General features: G+C 45.1%; 1 long non-coding RNA gene across 1 annotated transcript; it reads left to right on the forward strand.

Moving 5' to 3' along the window:
- The first annotated feature begins 5,539 nt into the window (after positions 1–5,539).
- On the forward strand, positions 5,540–18,705 carry LOC138918207 (uncharacterized). The gene is made up of 2 exons (XR_011427238.1): positions 5,540–5,803; positions 14,687–18,705. It is a non-coding gene; the product is annotated as an uncharacterized lncRNA (long non-coding RNA).
- The last annotated feature ends 452 nt before the right edge of the window (positions 18,706–19,157 follow it).

Below are 19,157 nucleotides of genomic sequence, written 5' to 3' on the forward strand. Positions count from 1 at the left end.
TTAAGGACCTGGAAAGGTTTGAGGGTGATTAGTTAGGACCCCAGACCACCAGCAGGGGCCCACATGTCTTCTCCCACAGAGCACCGAAGTGTCTGCCAGGCCCTGCCAATAAAGTACAGGGGTTGTTCAGAGTGTCACAAGTGCCAGTGGGGAAGCGATGGGAGAATGTCTCTTTATCCCCTTTATGTTTGATTCTGTTAGAGGGATACCCGACAGTGTGCAGAGAAACACTGTTCCCTTTTGACTTGTTGCTCTGCTCTCCAAACACACAGAGAGGAGCCAGTGTGGGCCGGATGCAGAGAGAAATCAAGACATCAGACTTCACGCCGTTATCTGACAACTGAGCTTTCTCTAACAGGGTGAGTTCTCCATACCTGGCTCCTCATTTCATCAGGATGAATTGTCCCCCAGGGAGGGCCTCAGCCCTCATGCAAATTGGCTTCCTAGGGCACCCACTCCATCAGCACACAGCTAGACGTTCTGAATGCCTCTTAGACTCCTCTAGAAGCTCTGCTCCCAATAAATGAAATGGTGGAGAATACTGACAATTTAACAGATTAATCAGTGTAACAGAGTGACCCTGGAGTCAGAATTTAAATTTTTTTTTTAGCAAGAAGCTGACAGCTGCTTCTCTGCAGAGCAGGGTTAGCAACTCAGATGGCTCCAGGCAGGAAGGATATTCAAAATATTTCATAACTGGTACTACCTGGGTGCCAATGGGTTCAGAGCAGACCCCCGTCAGCGTCTATCAACCCTGCCCACATGGACCAGGCAGGTGAAGGGAAGCAATGGGCACGTGGGGGCTGTGGAAGAGCAAATCTCATGCTCTCTGGCTGGGGGAAGCTGCTAACAGCTTCAGACGATGGCGGATGTGGGAATGTCAGCCTGGCGTTCTCAGATATAGAGATTTTTGCTAGAGAGGCTGCAATCGATTTCCTTGTGGAATTTCCTGATTTAAATGTTGGCAACTTGTTTGAAATTTTACAAAAAGCTCTTTGCAGGCCAAACCAGATAAAGACACAAATATACATGACCTCTACGCTTCCATTCCTCACTGCCACTCCAAAGGCCGACCCAGAAAGTCCCTTGGAGCAAATTGTCACTCTTCTGTGTCACTGAAGTCCCCTCTTCATATGCAGCCAAGGTTCCTAGGCTCCCACACCACGAAGAGATGCGTCTACTGGTCTTCTAGGTTAGCAAAGCTGTCCCTCCCCTTGCTTGAAAGACCTGTGCAATGAGAAAAGTCGAATGAGCCACTGGGGGCTCCTCGGGGTCTCCCTTTCTCTCCCGGCCTCGTGTTTAGAGGTGAGTGCACCGTGAGTATTGATCTGGGGGTTACCAGGAAATTTGCAAACACACAATGCATGAACAATAAGGATCAACTGCACTTTACCTTCTTTTGGTGTGCTGACGGCCCAGATAATTGGTGGGAAAAATAAGACGCTTGACCAAACTGGTAACATAGGTCAACAAAGGACTTATGATACTAATAACTATAATAATAATGCTGTCAGACACTTACCTAGCACTTACAATGTAGCTGGAACTGTTCTAAGCACTTTACACTTAAACATCACAGCAGCCCAAAGAGACGGCGGTACAAGGTCTATAATTTACTCTACAGTGCTCCCACGTTGAGTGTGTGCTAGCTAGTCCAAGCTTTAATGCTAAGCCAATTAGTTGCCCTAATAAAAAAAATCTAGGGGCCAGGCCAGTGGTGCAGCTGTTAAATTCGCATGTTCCGCTTCTGCGGCCCAGGGTTCACAGGTTTGGATCCCAGGCGTGAACCTACTCACTGATTGTCAAGCCATGCTGTGGCAGGCATCCCACGTATAAAAAATAGAGGAAAATGGGCACAGACGCTAGCTCAGGGCCAGTCTTCCTCAGCAAAAAGAGGAGGGTTGGTGGCAGATGTTAGCTCAGGGCTAATCTTCCTCAAAAAAAAAAAAAAAAAACTATACTCCAGAGTGGTTAGTGATGTCATATCAGAAGGGCCACACTCCAGAGGTGGCTCCTGCAAAGTTTCTGTTGTCTCATTTTCCATCTACACTTGATGCTGGGCTAATTAGCATAATGAACGTCAGAAACGGACTCTTACTGGTGAAATCAATGACTTGTTAAATAGCATAACGAATGTTCAAGAAGGACTCTTGCAGACAACATTGAAGTACACTGGCTAAAAATATTTTCGGGATGTTCTCCCCTCCTCAACAAGAAAGAAGAATCTATCGAGGCTGAGACATGTACACCGTTGGGAACGTACAATCTTGATTCCTAAATGGCCCTGTGTCCATCCACCGTTGGAGGAGGATTTGCTGATGTACGATTGCCTCCAGTCAACCTCGTGTGAAAGGTGCTAGCCAGAACAGCTAAAGAGGTCAGCCTCTCACCCCTACACAAAAGGGGGATGCACGTTTTCTGCTTGCCTGCTACGGTTTGGTTGACAGATGCCTGGATGTGAAGCGGGATCTTGTCTGAGGCCATTGTGTTATACAGGATACTCTGATAAAGAGACTATGGGAGAGCAGCTAGCCCTCACTCCCCTCCAACTTCTTCAGTGGGTCCTGTCAGACGAGGATGCTGTGTCCTCCCCAAGAGCTACTAAGAGGGAGAACCACGAGGTGCACCCAGGGAGAGCGGGGCAGAATCTGTCCTCTTAAGCATTACACGGTCCTGTCTCTCCACATGAAAGTCAAATGTAACCTAAACCCACTGCCGCTTCATTTGGCATAAACGTGGAATGCACAGAGCCCCAAAGATATGCACATTTGCAGGAAAGGGAGAAAAAAAAACAGTCTTATATAAGAAAGAAAAAGACAATGAAAAGCCTAAATTACCAGCAACTTTAAAAGCACACAAACTCTAGCCTCCCTATATCCCCAATCTTAAGGCAACTGTTTAAGGTGGTACATCAATGTTTAAGTAACTGCCACAGCATCTAAACATGCACATCAGTTGGAAAACATCATTATAAAATTACTAAAATATGAAAAAAATGCCCTCCTTGGAATCGAGGAATTGTGGTATTTTTGTCACTGTCCTTTCAGTGAAAAGACACAGGACCCACACATCCCTGCACAGGTGTAAGTCCTGCTGACTCATGGCTCTCTTTGAAAACCTTCACTCTTTACTACGCTAAAATGAAACTCATAGATAGTATAATCTACCGACACGTGTACTTTTAAAAACATACTGCCCTAACTGTAATATATAAATGAAAAGGCAGAAATTGAAATTAAAATGATATGTATTTTAATATGTCAATGTAGGGATGCAACAATACCAAAAGACACGATGATGCAGGCGTGTGCTTGCACATACATGTGGCGTCACATAAATGCTGCTGTTAAGAGGAGACTAGGGCGAGTGTATAGTGTTGACAATCTGAACACAAGTGACTTCCGGGAGTCAGGGAATTTTCTAAAATGGTAAGCACTTGGTAGTTGCATTATTGGAAAATTCCACATATACTCAAACTGTTAAAAAATGTTTTGTTATGCAAAAAGGAGTTAGTGTCTATATAATTTTAAAAAGTTTTCTCCCATAAAAACAGATGGCAGAGCATTTAAGACTTACACAGGGTTTGGAGCAATTTGTTACCGGGTGGAACTATTCCGTCCACTGCAGAGCATCTCACGTCGCTGGTTTCTACCTGCCTCCCGCCTCTAGAGCCTCACGGTCATGGTGGGGCCCCCACCAACTCCCAAAACACCTCCTGGGGGCAGCATTGCAACGGAATGCAAGAAACGGTAACACTGAAAGGGCAGGAGGCTGACAAGGGACTCCAGTGTGAGGAAATGAAGGCAGGACGCATAACCCTCCTGGGGAGCTTTAGCTGTAAGAGGGAGAAGAAAAAGGGGGCTGCTAAAAGAAGGCAGTGAAGGGAAGGTTTCCTCCGAAAGGAAGACAGCTAGCATGCAGAGAAGCGGAGAAGGCAGCAAGAAGAGAAGCTTAAGACGCTGACAGAGAGGGCTCTCTGGGAGTTCCTCTAGGGAGCAACAAGGGTGGGCTCTAGATGACATCGTAGACGCGGCAGACATGTCAGGATGGCTTTGAAAGTTGGGAATCTCTCTCTCGCAGCTTCCCACAGAGTGTGTGTGTAAGGAAAGGCCAAGGTCTAGCTCTAGCTATCGCCTTTCCTTACCCAGCGTGGGTGTGGTCCCCTCGGTTGGTGCAACGCCCCTCACCCCTGTACCCTATTCCCGCTCTGACAGCTGAGAGAAACCACCCTAACCAAGAGGAGTCTGTGCCACGGCTCAGAGTGCCTCCTGGGGAGAAGGCAGTGCCTGCAGAGCAGCAAAGGAGACGCTCCATTTCTCCCTAAGACAGCCAGAGGTAAATAAGATTTCTGGAACTGAAGAAGTGAACATTTAAAGTGATCTACTTTAACAAACCTAGAAGTTCAGGTGTCTGGGAAAGGAATATTTTTAGCACTGTAGGCCATGCTGAGACAATGCAGTGGACGGAACTGATACCCAGAATCTTAAATCAGCTTAAGGCTGCCAGTCCCGCCTGGCTACGGAGATCAGCCAGGGCTTTGCCCAGAAAGCACGGGTGAGGAAAACAGTCCTCTGTGTGGTCACAGTGGTGATGACAGAATCCCAAATCTCACCGCCAGTTCCGAAGAAACCTCTGATAACAAGGCAAGGACGATTCCGTCAAACTGTGGGAAGGATAACATTTTCAATTGCATTCTATTTCCTATGACGATTTTCAGGCTCTAATTGACAAGGTTGGTGAGGCTCCGCTCTCTTACTATTTTAAGCTCCTCAGGCACACTCAAAAAGATTGTCTGATGCTGATCGTACATAATTCATTCTCTGGAGCATAAATAAGCTGAAGAAACTAAGAGAGGACGTTTGAAATAAATGTCCATTGAAGGGAGAAAAAAACTTGGACTTGTTGAAGTGAAAGAGGAAAACAGCTATGGGACTTCCCACCACTGAGTGAAAAAACCTGATCCTTCCTTCAGGAAGGACCTACCCAGGACCCACTAGATGCCTGTGTGGCGGTTTCAAAACAGGGCCGCAGATTTTTTTTGATACTGGTCTTAGTCCATCTGGGCTGCAGTAAGAAAACTCCACAGACCGTGTGCTTATAAACAACAAAATTTATTTGTCACATTCTGGAGGCTGGCAGCCCAAGATCAAGGTGCTGCGTGGTCACATTCTGATGAGGGCCTGCTCCCTGGTTCACAGATGACGCCTTCTCACCGTGTCCTTGCACATTGGAAGGGGCGGGGAGCTCTGTGGGGTCTCCTTTATAAAAGCACTAATCCCATTCATGAGGGCTCCACCCTCATGACCTAGGCACCTCCTAATACCATCACCGTCTTTGCGTGTTAGGATTTCAAGATATAAAATTGTGCAGGGCAAAGACATCCAGACTATAGCAGCACTCCTCCCTAAAAGGTGGGACCTCATTCTCCTTCTCTTGAATGTGGACCGAACTTAGTGAATCACTTCTAACAAACAGAATGTGGCAGAAGTGACAGCGTGTGACTTCTGAGGCTAGGTCATAAAGGACACTGTCTTCCTCTCTTGCTCTGTGAGAAGCCAGCTGCTATGTAGGGAGAACATTCCAACAGCCTGTGGGGAGGCCCCTGTGGGAAAGAGCTGAGGCATCTCACAACTGGCACTGACTTGCCAGCCACGGGAGTGCATCCTGCAGACTCAGTCAAGCCCCATGACTGGAGCCCCAGCTGACATCTTGACTGCAGCCTCACGAGTGAATCTGAGCCGGAACTGCCCACCAAGCTGCTCCTGAATCCCTGACCCTCAGAAACCGTGAGGATAGTAAATGGGTACTGTTGTTCTAAGCCACTAAGTGTTGGGGTAATTTGTTACACAGTAAAACATAACTAATAGGGCTTGTTATTTAGCAAAGTTTTGGCAACAAAGGAGCAAAAACAACATAGTCTCTACTGGAAAGAAGCCCACTGTCTACTGTGGAGATTCAGCTGGGTAAAACCAACAAGAACACCACCATGTGATAAATGCTACAACAGAGAGGTGTCAGTCAGGAAGAGCATGGTTATGCTGTGGGAACAAGCAACCTAAACACTTCAGTGGCTTCAAATACCACAGCTTCCTTCTTGTTCATGTCACGTGTCGACTGTGATAGGCAGGAGCTCTGCTTCTTGTCATCCTCACTCCAGGATCTAGGGTCAGGGCAGCCATGATCTGGTTTACTTCTGGTTGCTATAGCAGAAAGAAGGAGAAAATGGCAGATGGTGACTGCCTCTGAAAGCTTGCGCCTGGAAGTTACGCATGTCAATTCTGCTCACGTTTCATTGGCCAAAGCAAGTCATTTGACTGTGCTGAAGTTTGAGGAGAGGCAGAGAAATATAATCGTACCACGTTCTCAGCGAAGGAGAAATAAGAGATTAAGGAGCGTCCCCAGTGACTACCAAAGGCATGCAGGGTGCGACGGGAAAAAAAACAACTCTCTTAGAGTGGAGAGGGTCAGAGATGGGTTTGTAGGGGAACAGATGCTAAGAAGGAAGAATTTATTAACCAGTCAAGGATAGAACAGCATTCTAGATAGAGGAAACACACACAAATGTTCTTGTGCACGAATTATCACATGTTGGAGAAGAGCAGGGAGCAGAAGCAGAGGGTAAGTGAGTTAGGCTGAAAACCTACCAGGGCCTAAGTTTGAAGGGAACCACGTGCAAGGCTAAAGTGTGTCCTTTGAGGACCAACAGTGTTTTGTAAGGAGGACATTTGGGGTGGGACAATCCTTTATGTGAGGCCCTGTTGCGTGCATTGCAGGATATTTACCGTCCTGGGCAGCAGACCACTCAATGACTGTAATACTCACAGTAATTATGAGAATAAACGTTATCCCAACTCCCGTACCCGCTCCAAACACCCCCAGGGCTGGAAGACTGCTCCCTCTTGAGAACCATTTGTAAGGAGGGTAATCTGCTCTTCTTCTACAACTCATGAAGTATAATCAGATTTTGACAAAACTCAAGAAATACCAAGATGAAATAACTCATTGCAATAAACAATTGCCACCAAATTTAATCTGTACAGCAGTCGCAGTTGGTGCCCATGGTATAGAGACATTATACCATGGAGTACATTCAATTTCTATCACACTCCTCTAACTCTGCCCCTCCTGGAAGGATTGCTTTCTCTCCTTTCAACAAGAATGCAAGTCATTGAGAGTAAAGAATTGGAGATAAATGAGATAAATTTAGTTTTTTTTAAAAAAGGAGACATCACTAAGCTTGGTACTTGAAGAACATTTTCCAAAGCTGCTTAAAATGATTGTGACATACCCCTGCTAACTGCTAATACAGAACTTAAGTAGAGGGTGTGACTTTATCTAATTTAATTTTTTTTTAGCTGAGGATGATTTGCCCTGACCTAACATCTGCTGCCAATCTTCCTCTTTTTTTTGTATGTGAGCCACCACCACAGCATGGTCACTGACAGATGAGCGGTGTAGGTCCGTACCCGGGAACTGAACCCAGGCCGCTGAAGCAGAGCACACCGAACTAATCACTAGGCCACCAAGACTGACCCCTGATTTACGTTTTTAAAAGATCATTCTGGTAGCTTGTGTAAAGCAAGATCAATTCAGACTTTTGCAGAAGCTGAAGCAACTGATACTGAGGACTAGGAAACAGAGTAAAGGGGATGGATTCAAGATACCTTTAGGAAGGAAGAATCAACAAGATTTGGTGTCCATTGATAGAAGGGATGAGAAAAAGGGAGGAGAGGATACTGAGCAGAAGCCATCAGCTATAAGTAAACAGACAGTAAGAAGAGAGAACACAATCTCATCATGAGGTCAAAGGAGGAAATTTACAACAACTGACAGGCTGAATAAGCTAGACCAGCAGCCCCAAGATCCTGCTCTGCAAAACCCTAGTCCTGCAAAAGGCCTACGTCCAAAGGGTTCTGTGGTCAATTAAGTTTGAGAAATATTTCATACTCTCCCCACCCGGAGATTTACTAGATCTGCTAGTATATTAATGTTCTAAACTGGTTTATAGTAAAGAAACCAGCTTAAGCTTTATGTGACCCATAGCATACCATAAGTATTTGCTTTCAGAAACCTTTTTACTCAAAAGCCCATTAAGATCCTGCAGAATCAGTGTTCCGGGGAACACACTTTGGGAAACAGATTTAAAACCCACGTAGGAGAACTCCTGCAACTCAACAACAAAAAGACAAACAACTCAACTAAAAAATGGGCAAAGAACTGAAAATAGACATTTTTCCAAAGAAGATATACAAATGGCCAATGAGCATGTGCAAAGAGGCTCAACATCACTAGTCATTAGGGAAATGCAAATGAAAACCACATGAGATACCATTTCACATATTACTAAAAAAATAACACAGAAAATAAGCGTTAGAGAGGATGTGGAGAAATTGGAACCCTTGCGCTGGTGGAATGTAAACTGATGCAGCCGCTGTGGGAGATGGTATGGTGGTTCCTCAAAGATTTAAACATAGAATTACCATGTGATCCAGCAATTCAACTTCTGGGTAAATACACAAAAGGATTGAAAGCAGAGACTCCCAACAGATATTGGTATACCAATATTCCCAGGAGCATTAGTCACAACAAAAGGCAGAAACCACCAAATAACCATTGACAGATGAATGGATAAACAAAATGTGGTATAGCCATACAATAGAATATTATTCAGCCATGAAAAAGAAAGGAAATTCTGACACATGCCTCAATGTGGATGAACCTTGAGGACATGATGCTCAGTGAAATCAGCCAGCCACAAAAGGACAAATACTGTGTGCTTCCACTTACCTGAGGTTCCTAGAGTCATCAAAGTCACAGAGACAGAAAGCAGAATGGTGGGTGCAGGGGCGGGGGAGGGAGGAAGGAGGAGTCAGTGTTAATGGGTACAAAGTTTCAGTTTTGCAAGATGAAAAAGTTCTGGAAAGTGGTTGCACAACAATGTAAATATACTTAAAACTACTGAACTGTATACTTAAAAATAGGCAAGATGGTAAATTTTATGTTGTGTATATTTTACCACAATAAAAAATAGAAAATGACTAAGTGGTAAATTTTATGTTTATATATATATACACACACATACACATAATAAGTATATATACACACATATATATATATGTATAATTTTTTTAAAAAAATTTAATCCATATAGGATGAATGGAGAGAGGCCAGCTTCCAGCATCAAGCTGAGATGGGAGCCGTGTTGTAGGCCAGGTCAGCTTGGTTCTGAAATTTCATTTGAGTGACAGCTATAAACTGACTTAAGCCAGATGGGTCACTAACAATCATGGCGTTCTTTTCGGCAAATGGGGGCAGCCTCAGATAATTACAAGGGAAAGAGGCTACAGGCCTCCTCCACCCTTTTCTCGCCATCACACGGTGCGTTAAGAGCACCATCCACCACCGTAGTCCGACAACTTGTCCTTGTTTGCTCAGAGAGGTCCCAGCTCTCTGTCCTCGTATGGAAGTTGCACTCCAGGAAAATTCGACAGTATTCTAGCAGCTGCCCTTCTAGATGTCTGAGATCACAGGACAGAGTCCTCTGCTCAAGGCTGTGCACAGGGAGAATCAGAGAATCATAGGCCCCGAGTGTTCCAGACTGAAGAGCATCCTGAGCTTGCTAGATTCTTATACACCACAGGTGGGCAACCTAACAACTAAAATGTTATTAGAACCCAGCCATTGATGTATTGTCCACGGCAACTCTCACACTAACAGCGCAGAGTTGAACAGTTGCAACATTGACCGTATGGCCCTAAGATATTTACTATCTGATCCTTTACAGAAAAAGTTTGTCAACCCCTGTCACATCCTATTCATGCAAGGTAGAAATGCCTACATAACATTTCTAACCAATCCATATTTCTCAAACATCGCTCAGGGCACCAATGAAAGATATGTGCTGTTAGAACTAATTTACCATTGGAGAAATGAGTAGAGTTCAAATTGGGTGGTTGGTTAGAAACATTTTTACGGGGTCTCCACCTTTACGTGAATGAGAAATAAGAATCTGGCAGGTGCGACAGCCGAGCAGCTTTGGGTAGTTCTGAGAGTCTAAAGTCACGTGATTCCGTGTCTTCCCCCAACACACTTATTGGGGGCTCTGTTGCCCAACCAAACTACAAGCTTGGCTGACGTTGCCCTTGGAATACTCACGACATTGACCTCAGAATGAGCCAATGATGCCAGGAGCTTCCTAGGGAGCCAACTTCACCCGGCCTACAGCAATAGGTTTACGACCACCCACTTTTGTGCCTGCTTATGAATATGTGCTTAATTTCCTGGTCACATCTTATCTTGGGTGAGGTCTAGAGGAAGAGACATGTCACACCTGCCTATCCATGATCACTGAGGGCACCAACGTTTTCAAAAGAGCCACTTAGGCCAGGTCACGAGTCTAAGGCTTTCCTCCTGGAAACTGATCCTGAAAACAACAAGACTGGTTCATGCTGCAGCTACATAGACTCTGTGCATATTTTTACTGGGAGCTTCTGGAGATAAGATTTGACAGAAGAGAGTGATTTTCCTGGTGGAACTCAATCACGGGGTCTCAGTCTTGGAGAGAAGTCACCGGAAGCATTGGAGACTTCTGAGATCCATTAAATTTGAAGCCTAGGTGAAGAGTTGACCACTTTTGAATTGTGGTTGATCTGCATCTCTTCACACATCCATACACTCCCTGTAGACCGGGCTGCACTTTATCTTCCACTGCAGGGCTTGTCAACCCAGCTCCAGACCATCACCTGGGAAGAGGGGGGCGTGTGTGTTTTTTTGCTTTGTTTTTAATACTATTGCCACTCAACTTCCCTCCACCACAAAAATTTTCCATTTTCTTGGTCTGGAGCTGGGCACATGGTTTTCTTCAAAGATCCCCAGGTGATGCGTGGCCAGGATGAGAACCACTCCTGTCCTTTCACGCTGTCGTTCACTGACCACCTGCCCTGTGCCGAGCACGGTGCCGGGCTCTCTGCATTTTCTTACCAGGCTTTCCGCAGCCCTGGGAGCGTCCTCACTGTGCAGGTCAGAACCCCAGGCTCAGAAGGGTTGTAAGTTGCCCAAGTTGGCTTAGCAAGTAAATTGTAAATATGGGATTTGAACCAGGCTTAATTACAAATCTGATGCTTTAAAGGCACACAGGAAAGTAACTTTTATTATTATTTCTTTGGGTTTTTAAAGTAAAATATTTAAAAGGCAGCATTTATGCACCTGAAATGTATTTTTCTATGTTCCCTACAGTAGAGTAGCTAAGTGTCCAATTTCCATTCTCCCCTCCTTCCTTTAATAGTTTTAGCTCAGCATATGGTCACATGTCCCAAAATTACATTTCACAGCCTCTCTTTCAGTTTTATTTGGTCATGTGATTTTGTGACCAATAGAATATGAAAGGAAATTATGTATGCCAACTCAAGCCATATTTTTAAAAAATGAATGAAACTTCCCTAGTCATTTCCCTTTTCCTGCTAGTTAGGATGCAGATATGATGGCAGGAGCAAGAGCAGCTATTTTGAATCAGAGATGGAAGATTATATTGAATACAATGGAACCTTGCTGTTTGCCCTAGAGACTTACTTAGAGATTGCTACTTGAGAGACAAATAAACTTTATCCTGTTTGGGCCTCTTTGATATAATCACTTAGGCACACCCTAGCACACATTCTCAAATTAAAGCCAAAATAAAAGGGGGCAGGCCTAGTGGCGTAGCAGTTAAGTTCACATGCTCTGCTTCAGCGGCCCGGGGTTCAGTGGTTTGGATCCTAGGTGTGGACCTAACACTGTTCATCAAGCCATGCCGAGGCAGTGTTCCACACAGAAGAACTAGAAGGACATACGACTAGGAGATACAACTGTGCACTGGGGCTTTGGGGAGGAAAAAAAAAAAGGAAGATTGGGAACAGATGTAAGCTCAGGGCCACTGTTCCTCACACACACACACACACACACCAAACAGAAGGACTCAAATCCTCTTCATTCATTTAGCAAGTATCTAGGTGCCTACTATGTGTCAAACTTCATCCTAGGTGGTTAGGGTGAGAGAGAGAATAAGAGTCCTTGCCCCAAAGTAGGGGGTAGTTTTCGGGGTGGGGTGAGTATGAGTCTGCTCAGACTGCCATACTGAATACCACAGATGGGGTGGTTTACACAACAGAAATTTATTTTCTCATGGCTCTGAAGGCTGGAAGTCCAAGATGCAAGTGTCGGCAGGGTTGGTTTCTCCTGAGGCCTCCCTCCCTCGTTTGCAGGTGGCTCCCCTCTCACCCCTCCCCCTGTGTCCCCACACTGGCCCCCATTGGTCCGTGTTGTCTGTGTCCTAATCTCGTCTTCTTGTAAGGAACCCGCCATATTAGATTAGGACCCACCCTAATGGCCTCATTTTACCCTAATTACCTCGTTAAAGGGCCCATCTCCAAATACAGTCACACTGAGAGACTGGGGGCAGGACTTGAACACAGGAACACGCAGCGGGGGACACAACTCAGCCCACAACAGAGGATGAGGGAGGGGGCGGTTAGACACACGGACAACGCCAATCACGACAGAGAAAAGTCGTTCTCTGACAAACACACTAAAATTGCCTCTCGAAAACAGAAAGGCGTCAGTATGGTAAGAAACTATAAAAGCACTCACATTAAAAGGTAAAAACCAGCTTGAAGAGAAATGCTGGCAAGTTGTGTCACCCACAAAGGCTTCATTCTTTAAAGTGGAAAGAAGCTTCTAAATCAATAAAAAGAACAAATGACCTTGTAGGAAAATGCTAAAAGATGTGAACAGGCAAATCCAGGAGAACACAAAAGACGAATATAATAATGTATAATCGCTAATTATCTAAGAAACACAAATTAATACAAAATATTTCACTTAGCAGACAGACACATAATAAAAAGACTGATCTGGTACGATGTGATGGTCAGCAATGTGCGGAAAACACAGAGATGATCCTGTAAATCTGTTCAAACAGATAAATCAGCACTACTCGATGTTAAATGCCTACAATCTACAAGCCGGCAATTCCCCTTCCAGGGTGCGTGTTAATTCACTGCAGACTCGATTACAGTAGCCCCAGATTTGAAACAACTTACATGTCTGTTGTTATGGGCTGAATGGTATCCTCCCAAAATTCATATTTTGAAGCCATGTCCCTAATGTCGCTGTACTTGGAGATGGAGCCTGTAAGGAAGTCATCAAGGTTAAATGAGGTCACAAGGATGGGACCTCAGTCCTACAGGGCTGGCGTCCTCCTAAGAAGAGGAAGAGACACCAGAGATCTCTCCCTCCACACAAGCGCAGAGGAAAGACCCCGTGAAGACACAGCAGGAAGGCAGCAGTTCACAAGCCAACAAGGGGATCCTGCCCAGAACCCCAACCTGCCCGCACCTTGACCTCGGACTTCCAGCCTCCAGAACTGTGAAAAAAAATCAATGTCTGTAGTTTAAGCCACCCAGTCTGTGTTATTTTGTTATGACAGCCCGAGCAGGCTAATGCATCTGCTAATCAAATACTAGATACAGGGGCCAGTCCTGTGGCTGAGTGGCTAAGTTCACGCACTCTGCTTTGGTGGCCGGGGGTTCACCAGCTCAGATTCTGAGTGCAGGCCTACACACCACTCATCAAGCCATGCTGTGGCAGCCTCCCATATAGAAGAACTAGAATGACTTACAACTAGGATATAACTATGTACTGTGGCTTTGGGGAGGGAAAAAACAAAGATTGGCAACAGATGTTAGCTCAGGGCCAATCTTCCCCACCAAAAAAAAAAAAAAAAACCTGGTTACATAAATAACAGTATATTCATACCACTGGAGTACTATGGAGGCTTTAAAAGAAATGGGGATAGAGTCACACGTCATGCCATGGAAAGATGTCCCAACGCTACTGTGTGATAAAAACATGTTGTCAATAACACGTATAGTGTGACCCCATAGAAAAACAAAGTGCTGTAGTGGCTCATGAAGATTTTTCAAGTCTCGAGAGATCATGGTTACAAGGAGGAAAAAGGGAAAAGTAGGAAGAAAGCGATACTGGGAGAAGTTTCCTTTTTTCTAAACTCATACATGTCTGTAATTCTTCATTTTAAGAAAAAGCATTATTTTTAATAGTTAACTTATAAATATATACATTATTTTTTGTATACATTATATACAAAGAAAAACAACAAATTCACGTTGACTGAGAGTCTCCCAAACTTCAAAGGTCATTAACACCCCGAGTTTGCCCATAAACCAGGACTTTCATAGCACTGACTTATTTCATTCCTAGAGCCTTGGTTTCATCAGAGTGAGACTCCCACGTGATAGAAAACTGCATTTTCCCTCCCAATACTTTATTATAAAAATTTTCATGCATATGTAAAAGTTGAATTTCACAGTGAGTCTCTATATGCCCGCTATGTCGATTCTGCAATTAACATTTTGCTCTTCTTGCTTTATAACATACCTACCCACTGCTCTACTCATCCATCAAGCCATCTTATTCCTTTTATGTATTTCAAAGTAAGCTGCAGACAAGAGCTTCCTCCTAAATATTTCCATATGCATAGCATGCAAACTGGTTTTAAACAGGTAAATAATGACAAAACTTTCACACATAAGAGACCACACACTTAATGTTAGACTATCAAAGGGAGGGGCTTAGAAAGAAATGGGGGGGACTTCAAAAGTACTAATTAGACTGTGTTTTCACTTTGCTCTAGCCTTCCCTGAGAAAAGCAGAGAAGCACCCACACCTACTGCCAAACATCAATATGTTTGTCATTAATCAAAACTGCAGTTAAAAAAAAAATCAAAGGGAAAATAAGGATCTGGACGTACTTGTTGCTGTGCGCCTTCTCCAAGAGGAGCTGTGCCTCAGCCTGGGAGGTTCCGCCCGCGCTGGCTCCAAGGCTTAGCTTCTGGGAGGATAACTCCAGCCAAGCATCGTTTCAAGTCATCAAAGACATGGTCTGCTGCTGTTTGCCCGCAAACATTTGCATGTTGAAAGCACTGAACGTTCTCAGTTTTTTCAAGTGTTGTTTTAACTACAGAAACACCTAACCCCAAACAGCCCAAGACTTTCATGTGACATACAGTGTGTATCAGCTTTTCCACCCTGACCTGAGAAGTGTCTTTATTCATTTTCAAGTGGTCCCAGATCCTCTAATTTCTAATTAGCAAGTCATCTAATTGAAAGCCATGCAAACCCCTTCCCTTTGACAGATGGGCCTGCCCACCGGCCTGGTTTACGGGAAAGCAATGCAAAGCAGTTCTTTTCCTAAAGCAGGGGGAATCTCTGTTCCTCCTTCGTTGGAGGTGCCCAGCGTGGCACTGCCTGTACTCGCACTGCGGAACGTAACTGGAGCCACACGTAACAAACTCAGATTCTCTGCTATGATGGCACCCTTGCGTGGTTCCCTCTAGGACCAGAATTGCTGAGCGCCCTGGTGCCCACTCGGCACGCAACACTTACGTGAAATTCCACAGAGCTTTTGTTTCCACAGGAGTAGGCGTCCCCGTGATCACAGAAACACCTAAAATTCCAAAGTTTAACACTGCCAAAAAATTTGCGGAAAAAAGTACTATTTCGTAAAATAAAAACACCGTTAGAACATCTGCCACAAAGATTAGAAAAACATGAGATTTAATTATTTCACTACCTGGCCAGGATGCTCCCCTCCACCCCAACTACCAGCCACAGATGGTCCACATAAGTACAATAATGCGTGATTCCTGCACGCCTGACTGGCATGCTTGGCTGAGAAAGATGAGAATCGAAGGGGGAAAAGCAGCTTCTATGTTTTTTTAAACATATCTGCTCTAACTTACGTTCTCATTTTTTTCTCTATTTAAAATTCAAGAATAAATTAAAAGCTAAATCCTCTAAGACTTTAAATGGGCTTCATGGAGAGGAATAAATGACATTACATTTATCTGTTGAAAACATTAATGGAAAACTAATTTGAGAAAGAAAAGACTAATTAATAAGAGCAGAAATGACTACTTAACTTCCTTTGATCTTAGAAATTATTAAATAGTAAAATAACCCCTCCGTTTTATTGGGCACAATCAAACACAGAAGGCACAGGAAGAGGAAGCAGATAAAACACCGGCCTTAGGAGACCGGTGGACGCCCTCTGCCGTGGGAACTGCAGTCACCCTGGTTTCCGACTGGCACTCAGGGCCCCTCGTGCGGTTCCCCGGCTTTGGCACAGCCCACCCGCAGGTGTCAGTCTCCGTGGCAGGGAGGGAAGTCGCGAGCTCTGAGACGCTCGCTGCCCCCATGGGCCATCCGGCTCTGGAGGGCCTGCAGGTACCACACTGGCCTGAGAACTGTGAGCAAATCCTTGAAGTCATCCGAGTTCCTGCTTTCAAATTCCTTACAATCGAACTGGAAAGACTAAACAAACTCACATGTAAACCAAAGAGGCGCTCTTGGAAAATGGAAACAGGAAAGCCAGGAGAAAGGAAGGTCCAGGTTTTAGAACTCTAGGGCAGATAGTAAGAGTCCAGATCAAGCTTCGCCAGAGCTCCGAGGAGGAAGCAGTCAATGTCTGGATTACACACCTGATGCCCCTGCTAACTCTGAATCAGCTTAGCTCTGCTCACGTAAATGAGACCGAGCAATAGAATCTCAGCACCACAATCTGCAAGCTCCCGTCCCCTAAGAGCATACTATTGGCACATCATAAAACTGCTTTGTAAACAGAAAGGCATGCACACAATTGCTATCAATTCTGTAACGGCACAATTACGTGTGACCATTATTTTGTTCCCAGGACTTAGCAAAACGCCTGGTCCTTGGTGGGTGCCCAATTAAGAAGGCTAAATGAATCGCCGTTAAGATGGTAAAGCAAATGCTCCGTAATTGGACTTTAAAACCACATAAAGGAACTAACAAGTTTATACGTTTTAACTAGGTATATTTGTAGGGTTATTTGATTTCGTTGATTTCTAAAAGAAAAGAGAAATTTTACTGAAATTGCTTTGGACAGAAAGCTGACTTAGAGAAGGCTCCAGTATATCACAAGGCCCTTAGAGAATCAGCCATGTGGAGGTTCGATAACTCAGAGCAGCAAGGAGAGGAACAGCAGGAATCAGGCACTACGTTGTCATCCTCATTTTATAGACAGGGATGGAAGCTTAAAGAGCTTAAGGAGATTGTCCAAGGACTCATGGCAACTAAGAGCCAGCCCACTTCCAAGTCCATCCTCTTAACTCTCACACTCAATTACTTTATCCAAAACCTTGTCACAAACACACCTTCACCTATAACTTGAACCACAGCATGTTCTCCAAGACTGGCCTTAAAAAGGTCCTAAGAATTACAATTCTCCTATTCCTAAAATAGGTAGGATTCAGTTCAGCTGAGATATCAAATCCAAAATAACAGTGGCTTACCTCACACAAATGAAGTCCAGAGGTGAGCAGTACAGGACTGGTAGGGCAGCTTCGGAAAAGTACTCAGGGTCCCCCTACCTTGCTGCTCTACCCTCCTCACTGCCCAAGATGGCTGCTGAACTCCAGTCATCACATCCATGCTCCATCAGCAAAATGTAGAAAGATAATAATATGATGGTTCCTGGAAATGGCACATGGCTCCATTTACATCTATCACATGACCATGCCTAGCTGCAAGGGAGACTGGGAAATGTAGCCTTTTAATTCTAGGTGGCCAACTGTCCAGCTAAAAACTAGACATCCTATTGCTAAGGGATAAGGAGAGAATGTTATTAGAGAACTATCTAGCAGTCTTGGTCACATGCATATGATTAACTTAGTGGATGTGAGGACAATGTGTCTACAAAGTCTGGAACCCTATCCATCAAGAGAATTGAAATAAATATATAAGATTGTCATTTTGTCCTTGATAGCTTGTTCTGCTAGTAAGAGCAGAAAGTTCTTTATGAATCAACTCAATAATTTTTTAAAGTTTCCTCTTCCTTTATCTTTGGAGCAATGCCCGTTAAATTTCATAAAAAGCATTTGCCTGCCTGTAGCACACACATCCCTTCGAGTATGTATTGAGGGCTCACGATGTACCAAGCACCCACCCGACGCTGGGCGCTCCTGGGAACCACAACGGACCCAGGCCCACCCCTCTGCAAGCTGAGGTCACACCAACACTACACAGAGAGGAATGGTACAGGGGCCATGTGAGCACAGGCCGTGGCCCGGATTCCTTCCTCCGGAGCCATCTGAGAGGGGACCCTGAGGCAAGGCATTCACGCTGAGCCCTGGGTGACGAGGAGGCTTTGCTAGGCCTGGGGTCCCCAGCCAAGTTCATCTGGAAAGTCTCCTCAAGCTCGGGTCTGCTGCAACAAAGCGCACAGGTTTTTCCCTCCACTGACAGTCTTCACATGTACAAGAACTTGCAAGTCCCTTCCCTTCCAACAGGCCTCTGAAATAACTGATGCCACCTCCGCTTCCCAGGCTGAGGAGATGAAGCAGGAGGCCTTCCATCCTCGGACACAAGGGCACAGCCAACGGAGCGCATCTCGAAGGACAGACTGGGCCTGGCGTCCCCATTACGCTTAATACTCGGAGAACTGAAAGTATCTGCATAAAGCCACCGAGAAAGAGAACCACTGTCAGGACTGACAGCTTCACGGCCGGTGACTTGATTCATAGGCTGCTCAGTGACATGAACGTAAAAGCCGGGACCCTCAAGCAACGTTTTAGCTTGGGCTCTTTTCCCCTTAATTACAAAATAAACTAAGCAAAGGAGGTCTCCACTCTCCCGAGGCTCCCCCCAGCTGTGTCAATCAGATACTGTCCCCACTGCACCAGATCAATAGGCCTTTCGGCTGGGGACGTAATTGGCTGCCTTCCTCCATCACAGGTGCAGGTGGGTGGGGACAGAGCTAGCCTCCCTCCCAGGGGTCTCAGGATTCCTTCACCCACAAAAGAGGAATTCAGCCTCGGGCAGGTCTTAGCTCTACTGATGAACCTTCAGCCGGGAGGGAGGGCCCCCTAGTCAGAGGCAGACATCTACCTGTTCAACAGAGCTACTCAAAGTACGGTCCCTGGACCGGCACGGTCAGCATCACATGGAAGCCTGTCAGAGGTGCAGAGTCTCAGGCCCCACCCCAGACCCAACGAGTTAGAAGCTTCATTTTAACAAGACCCCCAAGAGATTCACAAGCACGATGAAGTTTGAGGAATACGGCAGATCGACCAAACCGAACAAGT

This window comes from Equus caballus, chromosome 16 (assembly GCF_041296265.1).
Source record: "Equus caballus isolate H_3958 breed thoroughbred chromosome 16, TB-T2T, whole genome shotgun sequence".
NCBI lineage: Eukaryota > Metazoa > Chordata > Mammalia > Perissodactyla > Equidae > Equus > Equus caballus.